The sequence below is a fragment of the Eumetopias jubatus genome, unplaced genomic scaffold, assembly GCF_037043125.1.
Source record: "Eumetopias jubatus isolate StellerSeaLion01/CBP00866 unplaced genomic scaffold, mEumJub1_p1.0 scaffold_172, whole genome shotgun sequence".
Classification (NCBI taxonomy): domain Eukaryota; kingdom Metazoa; phylum Chordata; class Mammalia; order Carnivora; family Otariidae; genus Eumetopias; species Eumetopias jubatus.
This window is the reverse complement of record NW_028274978.1, coordinates 82,753-93,143: the sequence shown is the minus strand read 5'-3', so window position 1 is coordinate 93,143 and position 10,391 is coordinate 82,753.

Below are 10,391 nucleotides of genomic sequence, written 5' to 3'. Positions count from 1 at the left end.
ATTCTATTTCAGTTGTTAAAGAGAATAAGACAATTATAAAGCTTGAAGTAGTTAGTAAAACATAAAAAAATTAATACACAATGTACATAAAACCCTTAATTATATAAAAATAAACATGAAAGAAGGAGTTTTCCTTTGGATTTTTCCATATGTAACTAAACAAGTTAACAAAGGGGAAAAAGGCAAACCACAAACAAGAAATACAATCTTAGTTATTAAAACTGTCTTAACATCATGAGATGGTGGCTTGGATTAAAAAGATTATAGGAATTAAACATAGAGCAGCTATATAGAGACAAAGTACTTGTTTGAAACTGAAAAATGATTATAAACACAGACAAGTAATATGGCACAATATATTAAATTAACTGCAATTGAAATTAAAATTAAAAAAATAAAGGAGTCGCGGTAAATGAAGAAATCATGAATACAGTTAGCTGTAAAGATGGGACATTGCAAAGAAAAAACTTTTTTTTAGAACAAATAAGATCAACTAAACCAAACCGGATGACAGAAAACATATGCTTTTCCTGGAGGCATACAGCAAAGGGGATCCAGATGCCCCTCCCTGAAGAGGAAGTCTGGGCGAACACTGTGGAGAGGGTGGCAGGTGGATGCAGTCTGCTGGGTCGGTGACCTCAGTGCTCACTCTTTGGAAGGCCAAGGTCAGGCGGCAAGGAGCTGAACATGGCACCCAGGTGACAGGCAGCACGAACGCCTTCACCACCAGAGATGGAGCATCTTGTGTTGCATTCTGCCAACAGCATGAATGCCCCAGGAAGGGGTTCCCGGGTCATCTGGCCTGCAGAGGAGAACGCATCCACTCTCGACTTCCCCGCTCCGGGCCAGCCGGGTGAGACCGTGAGCAGAATATCAAGCCGGGCCATCACGTCCCCAGAGCTGGCCCACAAATGTGGTGAGAGAATGCCCACGAGTGGTTTTGAGCCAGCAAAGTAGGCTTGGGGCCGTTGGTCTGGCACCAATGCAAGCCAGTCTATCCAGGCATCACTGACAAGCAGGGGCTCCTTGTACTCCCCCTCCCCCCGTCTCAGTTGGGGGAAGCATGCACATAGATCCAGGCCTAGTCCCCGACCGGGTCTCCACACGTTTCCTCCAGAGTGGATTTCATATGCGCCCCCACGGTCTTGGACCATGTTTTCCATCTGTTCGCCCTTCATGTGGATGCTGTCCAAGTCCACTGGCACTCCCGAGTGACATTTGTTCAATGACAGACGCTGGCATTGTCCTTGCCGGGGAGGGAAGGTGAGAAGGGCCAATGACAAGAGGTGTGCGTCCTGGGAAGGAGACGGAAACCCCTAGCTATTTCCCACACCTGGGACCATCCGTGCAAGCAGCACAGATGGGTGGTGTGCCTCACACCCGCCTGCCAACTCTCACTGCATCCTCCTTGCCTTCACCTCTGTGTGTCTGTTCATCGAGAGGGGAGACAGACCCCTGAATAACCACGGAATACAAACAAGACCTGTGTGTCTGGAGGGACGTGGCTGCACTTGGCCTCTTGCCTCTTTCTCCATCATCGGCAGAGCTGGAAATCCCACAGGACCTCTCCTTTCCTGCCCGGGGCCTACACATGCACTCATACACACGTGTGCACATGCAAACACTTAGACACGCAACACACACACATACGGTCTACACAGGCATGCGCCTGTGGACACACAAACACACACACACACACACATGCCTGGAAACACACAGAGACACAACACACACAGGCACACGCAAACACACACACATGACACACACCCACACACCCGGGCTCAGCACATGGGAAAGAAGATGGCCACACGCATGCACGCAGACACAAACCCATGCTGACAGGCACCACTCTCTCTCTCTCTCTCACACAGGCGTGCACACACACACACAATCTGAGGCCCACAGGCATGCATGTGGCTGCACACACCCACTTATACTCACACCAGTGCATGCACACACACTCAGATCACATAACACACAACCACACACGTGCTGCACAAACCCATGCGCACTTGCCCATGCAAACACACACAGCTGCACTCGCAAACACACACACAACACTCACACAAGGTCTCTGGCATAGCCATAAACGCTTGGCCTGGCACACACACACACAACCCCCTCTGCCCAAGAACTCCCATAGACACAGGTGCAACAAATACACATGGTCTTAGGCACACATGCATAAACAACTGGCCCTCACCCAGACACACACACACACACACCTGCCCTCAGGATACCCACAGGGAACAGATACACACGGTCTGCGTCACACAGGAATGCACGAGCCATACCAACATACACACATGCACGTGTTAATGCAAACATGCACACATGCACCCCACACAGTCTCTGGCACACAGGCATGTGTGCTGAGCTACCCAACACACACACACACACTTTTGCACGTGTAATTCCATGCACACAACATACACAAACCTCCAGCACAGAAGAATACACAATTGGCCCCGGGAACACACACACACACACAAACACACACACACACACACACACACACACACACACACAGCCCGTACAACACACAGAGACTCAAGGAACACACACGGTCTTCAGTACACAGGCATACACTGCTGGTCCCGCAACCACAGACACACACACATACACACACGCGCTCATGCCAACACATATATAAGCAACGCACACACAGCCACGCATGTTTTCGGCACACAGGTCTGCACACATGACCACCCAAATACACACATGCTAATGCAACACACACACACACACACCAATCACACACACAATCTCCAACACAGGCATGAACTGGTGGCTACAGAAGTGCGCACACACACACACACACACAATCAGTCAAAGGCCTGCAAACACACAGACACACAACAGACACATGAAAGCACACAAATACTCAACACTCACACGGAAGGTCCCTGGCACACGTCCATACATACAAAGCCCCACAGAAAGTCACACACCCAGGTGCGCCTGAAAACACATGCACACACCATACACCCAGGGACTAGCACACACAGCCAGGCAGATTTCTGCTAGCATGCACACACACATTCATATGCCTGGGAAACCCACGGACCACGCAACACACACATGGTCCCCGTACACAGGCATTCAACTTGGCCACAAACACAGTCCACTGTGTGCAGGCAAAGAGCCACTCAGGAAACACAAACCAAACGCATATGATCTCCAGTGCACAGGCAAGGCCTTGATAGGAACACATATTAAGGTGCACAAGAAACACACACAAACACACACTCACACAACCCTGGGAAACACACTGTATCACCGGCACACAGGCATGCACGTATGGCCGCACACATACACACATACACACACATGCAAACACACATGAAATAGAAACACACACAGTGCCCAGACACAGGTATGTGCACTTGGCTGTACACGCGCGCACACACACGCCTATTCGTGTGCAAACACACTCAGGGAACACACGCCAACTCACAAGGTCTGTGGCACACAAACATGTACACTTGGCCACACACACCAACACATACATGGGCATGCAACCACACAACACATAAACACCCAGGGTCCCAACACAAAGCACACACACGTGGCCTCGCAAACACACAACCGTACACCTGCAAAAACACCCTCCCGATACACACACTAAGACACATGGTCTCCGGTCCACAGGCATGCACTCTTCCCATGCACACATGTGCACATTAAAACTCACACACACCACACAAACATACACGATCCCCGGCATAGAGGCATGCTCAGGTGGCTGCACGTGCAAGTACACACATGCACGCACACGCACACACAGACAGCCAAACGCAGACCTCCCTCACACAGCCCACTCACAAAGCCGCATTATCTTCCACCACTCACACCTGACTTCCCTCATGCGTCCTTCTAACTGTCCCCTGTGGGCGGGTTTTGCGTCGCGGGACAGCGTGGGTCCACAGGGACCACGAGAGACAGCCTCCTCCTTCGTCCTCCCAGGACACAGGGGTTTTGCAGTGCTCCTGACAGATGCATGCATGGGAACGCATCACAGCCGTGCGGGGCATGCTTCCAGGAACAAGGGTACTGGGCCAAGCTCCCTAAGTGGTGTCAATGGGCGGGACGAGGAGCCACCAAGCCACGAGGGTCCTGCTCTCCAGGACAATTCCCCACCTGTGTGCCCTGCCCTGAAGTATCAGACACTAATGAACAGAGGTCTGCCTTTTCCGCCCTCCTCTTGAGCCTGCCTCGGATGTCCTCATGCCATGCCCTGGCCTGCCCTGTGCCCATGCTGAACATCACCGCCACATAGGCAATTCCACACGGCGGGGGTTGGAGGGTCTCATGAGGCAGATAGCCTCCTCGCCCTGTCCTGGCTCCAAGGACAAACCCACACACAGATGCACAGCCCTTCTTAACTTATGTCTCTCGCCATCTGTTCAGATACGTGCTGGATACTCTCCAGAGCTGCCACACGTGATCCTTTCCCCCATTTCTGTCCTGTGCAGGCAAAGCACCACCTAACTCATCCTCCCATCGTTCACAGTGGTGAATATCTCCTTGACATCTTCTGGTTGGTCAGACTCTGATCTCTGTGTGGTCCACGTCCACACAGCTACCGTGACCTGGGCGCACGCGCGCGTGCGCACACACACACACACACACACACACACACACACACGTTAGGGATTCGTGAAATTGCATAATGCCAAGGATAGCCAAGGCGGGATGAGGGTGTCCTCTGTCCTCGTGAGATCCTGTTCCTCCTCACCTAGAGACTCAGGAGCCTCCAGCCCATGGCCCAGTGCCATTCCCAAGAATGGCCATGAGGCCGTGGGAAGCCACGGGGGGGTCCGGAACATGGAGGGAAGTGGGGGAATTTTGGCAAGGAGCGGGCTGGGAAAAGGAGCTCCAATCGAAAAGACTGGCAGAACATCCCCAACTGAACGAGAGGCCGGGGTCCTGAGAAAGGGGCTGATGCGCACAGGTGTCAGTTCAGAATAACGGGGTGGAGAAACCTTGCTTCTCCCGTGTGACCTGGGACGTTCCGGCTGCCAGCATGGGGGGCCTGAACTTGCCCGCATGGACGCACCCACCTGGATGTGTGCTGAGTTCCCCTAGGTTCACTTCTCACCCTGCTACCCGCTCCCTGGGTGAGCTGGGGCCCAGTCTCCTCTGAGCCTCAGTTTCCCCACCACTAATCTGCCTGTCCCACGGCAACTTCCACACACACAAGTCAGGACCCAGCAGCCCTGGCTTCTCACCGACAGGCACTCCTCGCAGTTCATTCCCTTCGGATGCCTTCCTAACTCGGGTAGTACAGCAGAGGATTGGGCCACAGGTCTTCGATGACGACCTGGTAGGCGAAACAGGCCAGCTGAGCACAGGCCCTGGACCCCGTTCCAAGCAGCCGGGGCTCGGGCATCAGCCCGGCCGACGAAGGCCGCCAGGGGCCCCGCCTCGGCGATCCTGTTAGAACCTGGGACGCTGGGGTCACACAACCAGTTGAAGAAGTTAAGGCTGGTGGTGTCGTGCCTGTGGCAGCCAGATCCATGTTCATAGTCCCAAAACACTGGACAGGTGTGGAACGACACGCCCTATATCCTGCAGGAAGGGAAAATTTAGGAGAGGCTCTCCACGGCCTAGGACCCACGCCCTCTCGCCTTCTCTTCCTCTCAACCTCCCAGCCGGTCTCCCTCCTGGGCCTGGTCCACCCCATGCTGGAGACCTCACGCACCACCCCTCCCGTTCCCAAGTGCACCCCCCCCGCCCGCCCCGAACATCCTCGAAGCTCAAGCTCACTCCCACCGGCAATGCTAAGGCGATACACCCTAATGATCACTTTGTTCTGGAAGTAGGGGTTGCTTCCAATGGAAAACATCAAACTGAAGCGGTATTTGGGATGGCCCAGTACCTCCACCTGCCCCGCCGAAGAAAGAGGACGGGAAGGGGGAACGTGTCTTCTAGGTGCCCCGAGCTGTTTGCCTGGCTGCGGCACTGAACCACGTTGCCCGGCCCCCTCCTGCTCAAACCCCACGCCCACCGGTCCTCCCCCAGCCTCCGTCTCCCAGGACTGACCTCCAAATTGGTCATGTAGCTGAGCACGTCTCTGTCCTGGTCACCCGTCACGGCCGATATCTTGGGGTGTTTCAGGATCTGCCTTGGGTCAAGGAGCCTCGCCGGCACGTGCTACGGAAAGAGAGGCAGGAGCCACCCGGACCTTCCCGGCTGAGAGGAGTGACGGAAGTTGCAAAAGTGCAGAAACGCCAAGCACTGCCGCCCTCCCAACCTCGTCAGCACCTGCACTTTCTTCCCACCTGCTTCACCCTGGGTAGTCCCTTGGCTTCCAGCACCTCTGAGGCTGCCTGCCCGCGACAGGGCAAGGCCGAGGGCCTGACTGCTCTCTGTTCCCACGTCCCCCTGGCCTGTGCGTGTGGCCTGCAGGCAGTCACTGCTTTGGACGGCTGGGTGTGCCCCGTCCCACTGTCACGGCCGGGATTGCTTGTGTGTTTGCCTGAAGCCCCGTGACTTTGAGGGGCCTCCTGTGCCCAGGAGGGGGCCGCTCGTGTCACCTGGAGCATGGCTGCGCACCCACGGCCCAAAGCGTGGTCCTGGCAGAGTCAGCGAGGGAGGGAGGGAAAGCGGTAGGTGGGGGCAGGGGGAAAGCAAAAGAGAGAGAGGGACAGAGAGACCGCACACCGGGAGGAAGGGACAAAGAGGGAGGGCAGAGAGGACAGGGGGAGAGGGCGGGCGAGGACACAGAGAGGGAGCGACAGGCAGGGAGGAAAGGTGCGGGTAGGCGCCTGGGCCTGGGGTCCCGGCCTGGCTGTGTGGGGCCTGTGGAGACAGAGTTTGCAGCATCCCGGCAGCGCCGTGTCTGGGTTCCCGCGGGCGGCCGAAGCGAGGCGGCCGGCTGACTGGCTTGGCAACCCGAGAGCGGACGACATTGTGGGTCAGCCCTGAACTTTGGAAATTTGGAAAACCACGCAGGCTCTGAAGGACAGGGAAGGGGGGAGGGCAGCCTCTCCGTCTGCCCCATGCAAACGTTTCCTTCCAATATCTACTCTGAGCCAAGCGGGCTTCACACTACTTGTCGAAGCGTGTTGACCCGTGTTCCCTGAACCCTGCAAGGCTGTTGGGAGTCCAAAGCTTCCGCCCGCAGCTTCTGCACAGACAGGGTCTGGACAGGGCGCAGCCCCAGCGTTCTCAACCCTGCCACGCCCCGGCTTCCTCTGCTGTGCATTGTAGGGATCGTGGGCCCACTCCCACCAGGGAAGGGGGCGAAGAGCCCTTCCCCCAGCGCTCATGGCCGTGGCCGTGGCTATGCTGCTGCCCTCCTCTCGGTGATCCTCCACAGCAGCCGAGCCCCACCAGCCGGAGGCAGGATACGGCCTGGGATGCACTGGATATGATGTCCCTCCGGCGAGCCAGGTGAGAACTCCGCTTCTGATTCATCCTGCGCTTGGGCCGCAAGTAGGCCCCGGTAGCTTGGGCATCCACAGAGCTCAGCGCTAACTGAACAACCTCCAGCGCGGCCAGTGGGGTCCCCGGCTTGATCGGGACCCAGCACTGGCCCTTCTGCCGCAGCTCCTGCAGCTTCTCGTCCTGCTCTGCTTGTGCCACCTCCTCGTCTTCCACCGCCACGACCCCCACCGCCGCCATGATATCCTCCCCCAGGGCCACCAAATTCTCCCCCGGGCCGGCCTCGCCTCTGCGGTGCCGGTTCTCAGCCTCCCGCACAGCCTCTGCCGCCATGCCCCCCGCCCCAGGGCCTCTGGCACCCCAGCCTCGCTCCAGGCATCTGCCTCCCCACGGGCCCCCTCCTCCCCACGACCCCCTCAGCGGCAGCGGACTAAGCTGGTCCAAGGATGCCGGGGCAGCCCCGGCATCCCCGGACCCCGCCTCGCTCTCCATGGGGCCCTGGAACGAACCACCGCAGCCACCGAGGGAAGGAGCTGGAGGGGCGAGCACGCGGCTCCCACAAGCGGCCGGCAGGTGGAGCTCTGGCGCCCACGGCTGGAGGCCCGTACCTAGCAGAGGCCTCGGGCCTGGGGAACGCATGCGCACAAAGCCTTGGGGATTGGTGGCGTCTGGGTGGCGGGGCGGGGGGGCGCATGTGGCCTTCGCGGGAAGGAACCCCGGCCTCACGCCCAGGACGCTCACCGGCCCCGGGAACCCACCAGATGCACTGCGGTGGGCGTGGCAGCACCTGGCCCCGCCCCTCGCCCCCGTGGGAGCCAGTGCGCAAGTGCATCTGCTCAGCTTTGGCGTCCGTGACGGGTCCCTGCCCATTTTCTTCACTGACACCTCCCAGGCCATTCCTGGGAGGTCCCTGCTATCACAAACCTCGTGTTCACCTTCTCATCAGTTCCCCTGGGAACACGCTACTGGCACCGGGGAATTCAAACCCAGCGGCTCAATAGGGTGACTGCCCGCCGCCCGGAAACCTCACCCGGCCCCTTCTTAGTCACGCCGGGGCGAAGCCCTGAAGTCATCAGCCGGTGCTCCTACCACCGCCACATGGCTGTCCACATGGCACTCCCCCTTTTCCCCGACCGGTGCGCGAGGGTGTCAGGAGGCTGCCCAGGAGGATCACGAACGCAGGGACCTCCCCGCCCCAACGGCCTGCCTCTCCTACAAAGAGAGGAACCACACACAGATATTTGGCCTGAAATTAACAAGGAGCCAAGGTCCGAGGTCACCTCTGTGCTTACACAACCACCGGCACAGCCCCGGTGAGGTCCGCGATTGGGACTCGGTGGCATGCTAATGGGCCGCCCACGAAGCCTAAAGAGTAACTCTGGGTGTGTTCTTTCGTTAAAGCCACTGGTAGTTCTCGCTCCTATCATACTTTCCTCTGCTGGGCCCTTCATCTTTGCTTTCTCCCTCCTTGTCTGACTTCCGCGCTCCCTTTCCCTGTGTCTGCCTTCCCGCCTCACCCTAACTGCCAGGGATGTCCGAGTTCCAGCATAATGGTCCACAGAGCCTGCTTTAAATCGCCTTGCTGAGGAGCTTTGGCTGTCTTGGCTGCCCCAGCTCTGCTGCAAGTTCTTCCTTGGTCTGTCTCTCACTCAGTGGAGTGCCACCCAGGGAGCAGATGGCAAAGTGAGTACTTGCAGCACAACCTGCCCTTTCTCCGGTACTCAGCATGTCCTTGGTGACAGTCCCACACCTCATGCCGGTCCGCTGCAGGGAGGCATTCTGGAATGTGTACGATGCACGATGCATGAGGTTGGAGGAAGGCCCAGTGGGTGATGGCAAGGCTAAGGGTGTTGGTGTTGCACCGTGGGAGGGCCTCCCGTCCATAAGAGAAATGGGTCGGCCCGCCCGTGGCAGGAGGGGGTATTTGACCGGAAAGAGGCCGGAGGAGCCCCCTTGGGGTGAAGTGCCCGGTTCTGGGCGGTAGCGCGTCACCGTTTCAAACTCTACTTGTCGACGCAAACGGGGGACCCTGCACGGATAACAACGCAGAGCAGCGCGGAGAAGGAGAGGAGGAGGGAGGGTGGGCCCAGGGAGAGGAACAGGGAGTGAGAGGAGGGGGTGCGAGGGAGAGAGGAGGGCAGAGGAGGAGGGAGGCATGGGGACAGGGAGGGGGGGGGGGAGAGAGGGAGGAAGCGAGGACGGCCGGAGGCAGGGAGGGAGGCTGAATTCTGTACATTGCAAAGCCTACAGCCTGAAAGGAAACATTCCTCCCTGGACGTCAAGAGGAGATCTGAAGGCACCTGTGGACCTGCAGACAGATCCCACGAGGTCATGCGGGGTGAGATGGAGAGGCAAAGCCCCAAAGCAATGAAGTGAAGGCTTCTCAGAGGTCTGCGGGAAACCCTCATGCCCACCACCGGCAGGCACGAGTCGGGAACGCCAGAGTCAGGTGGGAGGGAGTTAGTCACGCAGCAGTTGCACGAAGACCTAAGGTGACAGGGCTTTGCACTTTGGCCCAGAATACTCACTCTGCACATCCAAGGAGCCCGGTGCGCTCCTAGCGGAAGGCACGCTCCCAAGAGATGCCCAGGCCAGTGGACCAGCGAGGCAGAGACATGTCTCTTGGCAGCCTACAGAGTTGGGACTGACCGATCACACACCAGGGAGCCTCAGGGAGAGGAAGAGCCAGCTTCCCCTACGGATGCACGGAGGCCAGAACACGGTACGTGATACGTTCGACAGGTTCAGAGATAAACTACTGTAACGTGCAGGCGATGTTCGGCACCAATGACCCAGAAAATGTTCACAAGACAAAAGGAGAAGGAGTGGGAGGATGAGCCCGTGGGTCCGGAGGGGTGGGGCTGGGATGGAGGTGGGAGGCGGGGCTCTATGCTAAGGAGAGTCGGGCCTGCCGAAATGAAGCGCGTCCATGTGTCCATTAAGTCAAGCTGCTGGCCTGAAATAAGGCACCCCGTAGAGTACATGCATAAGAAACACCAGAG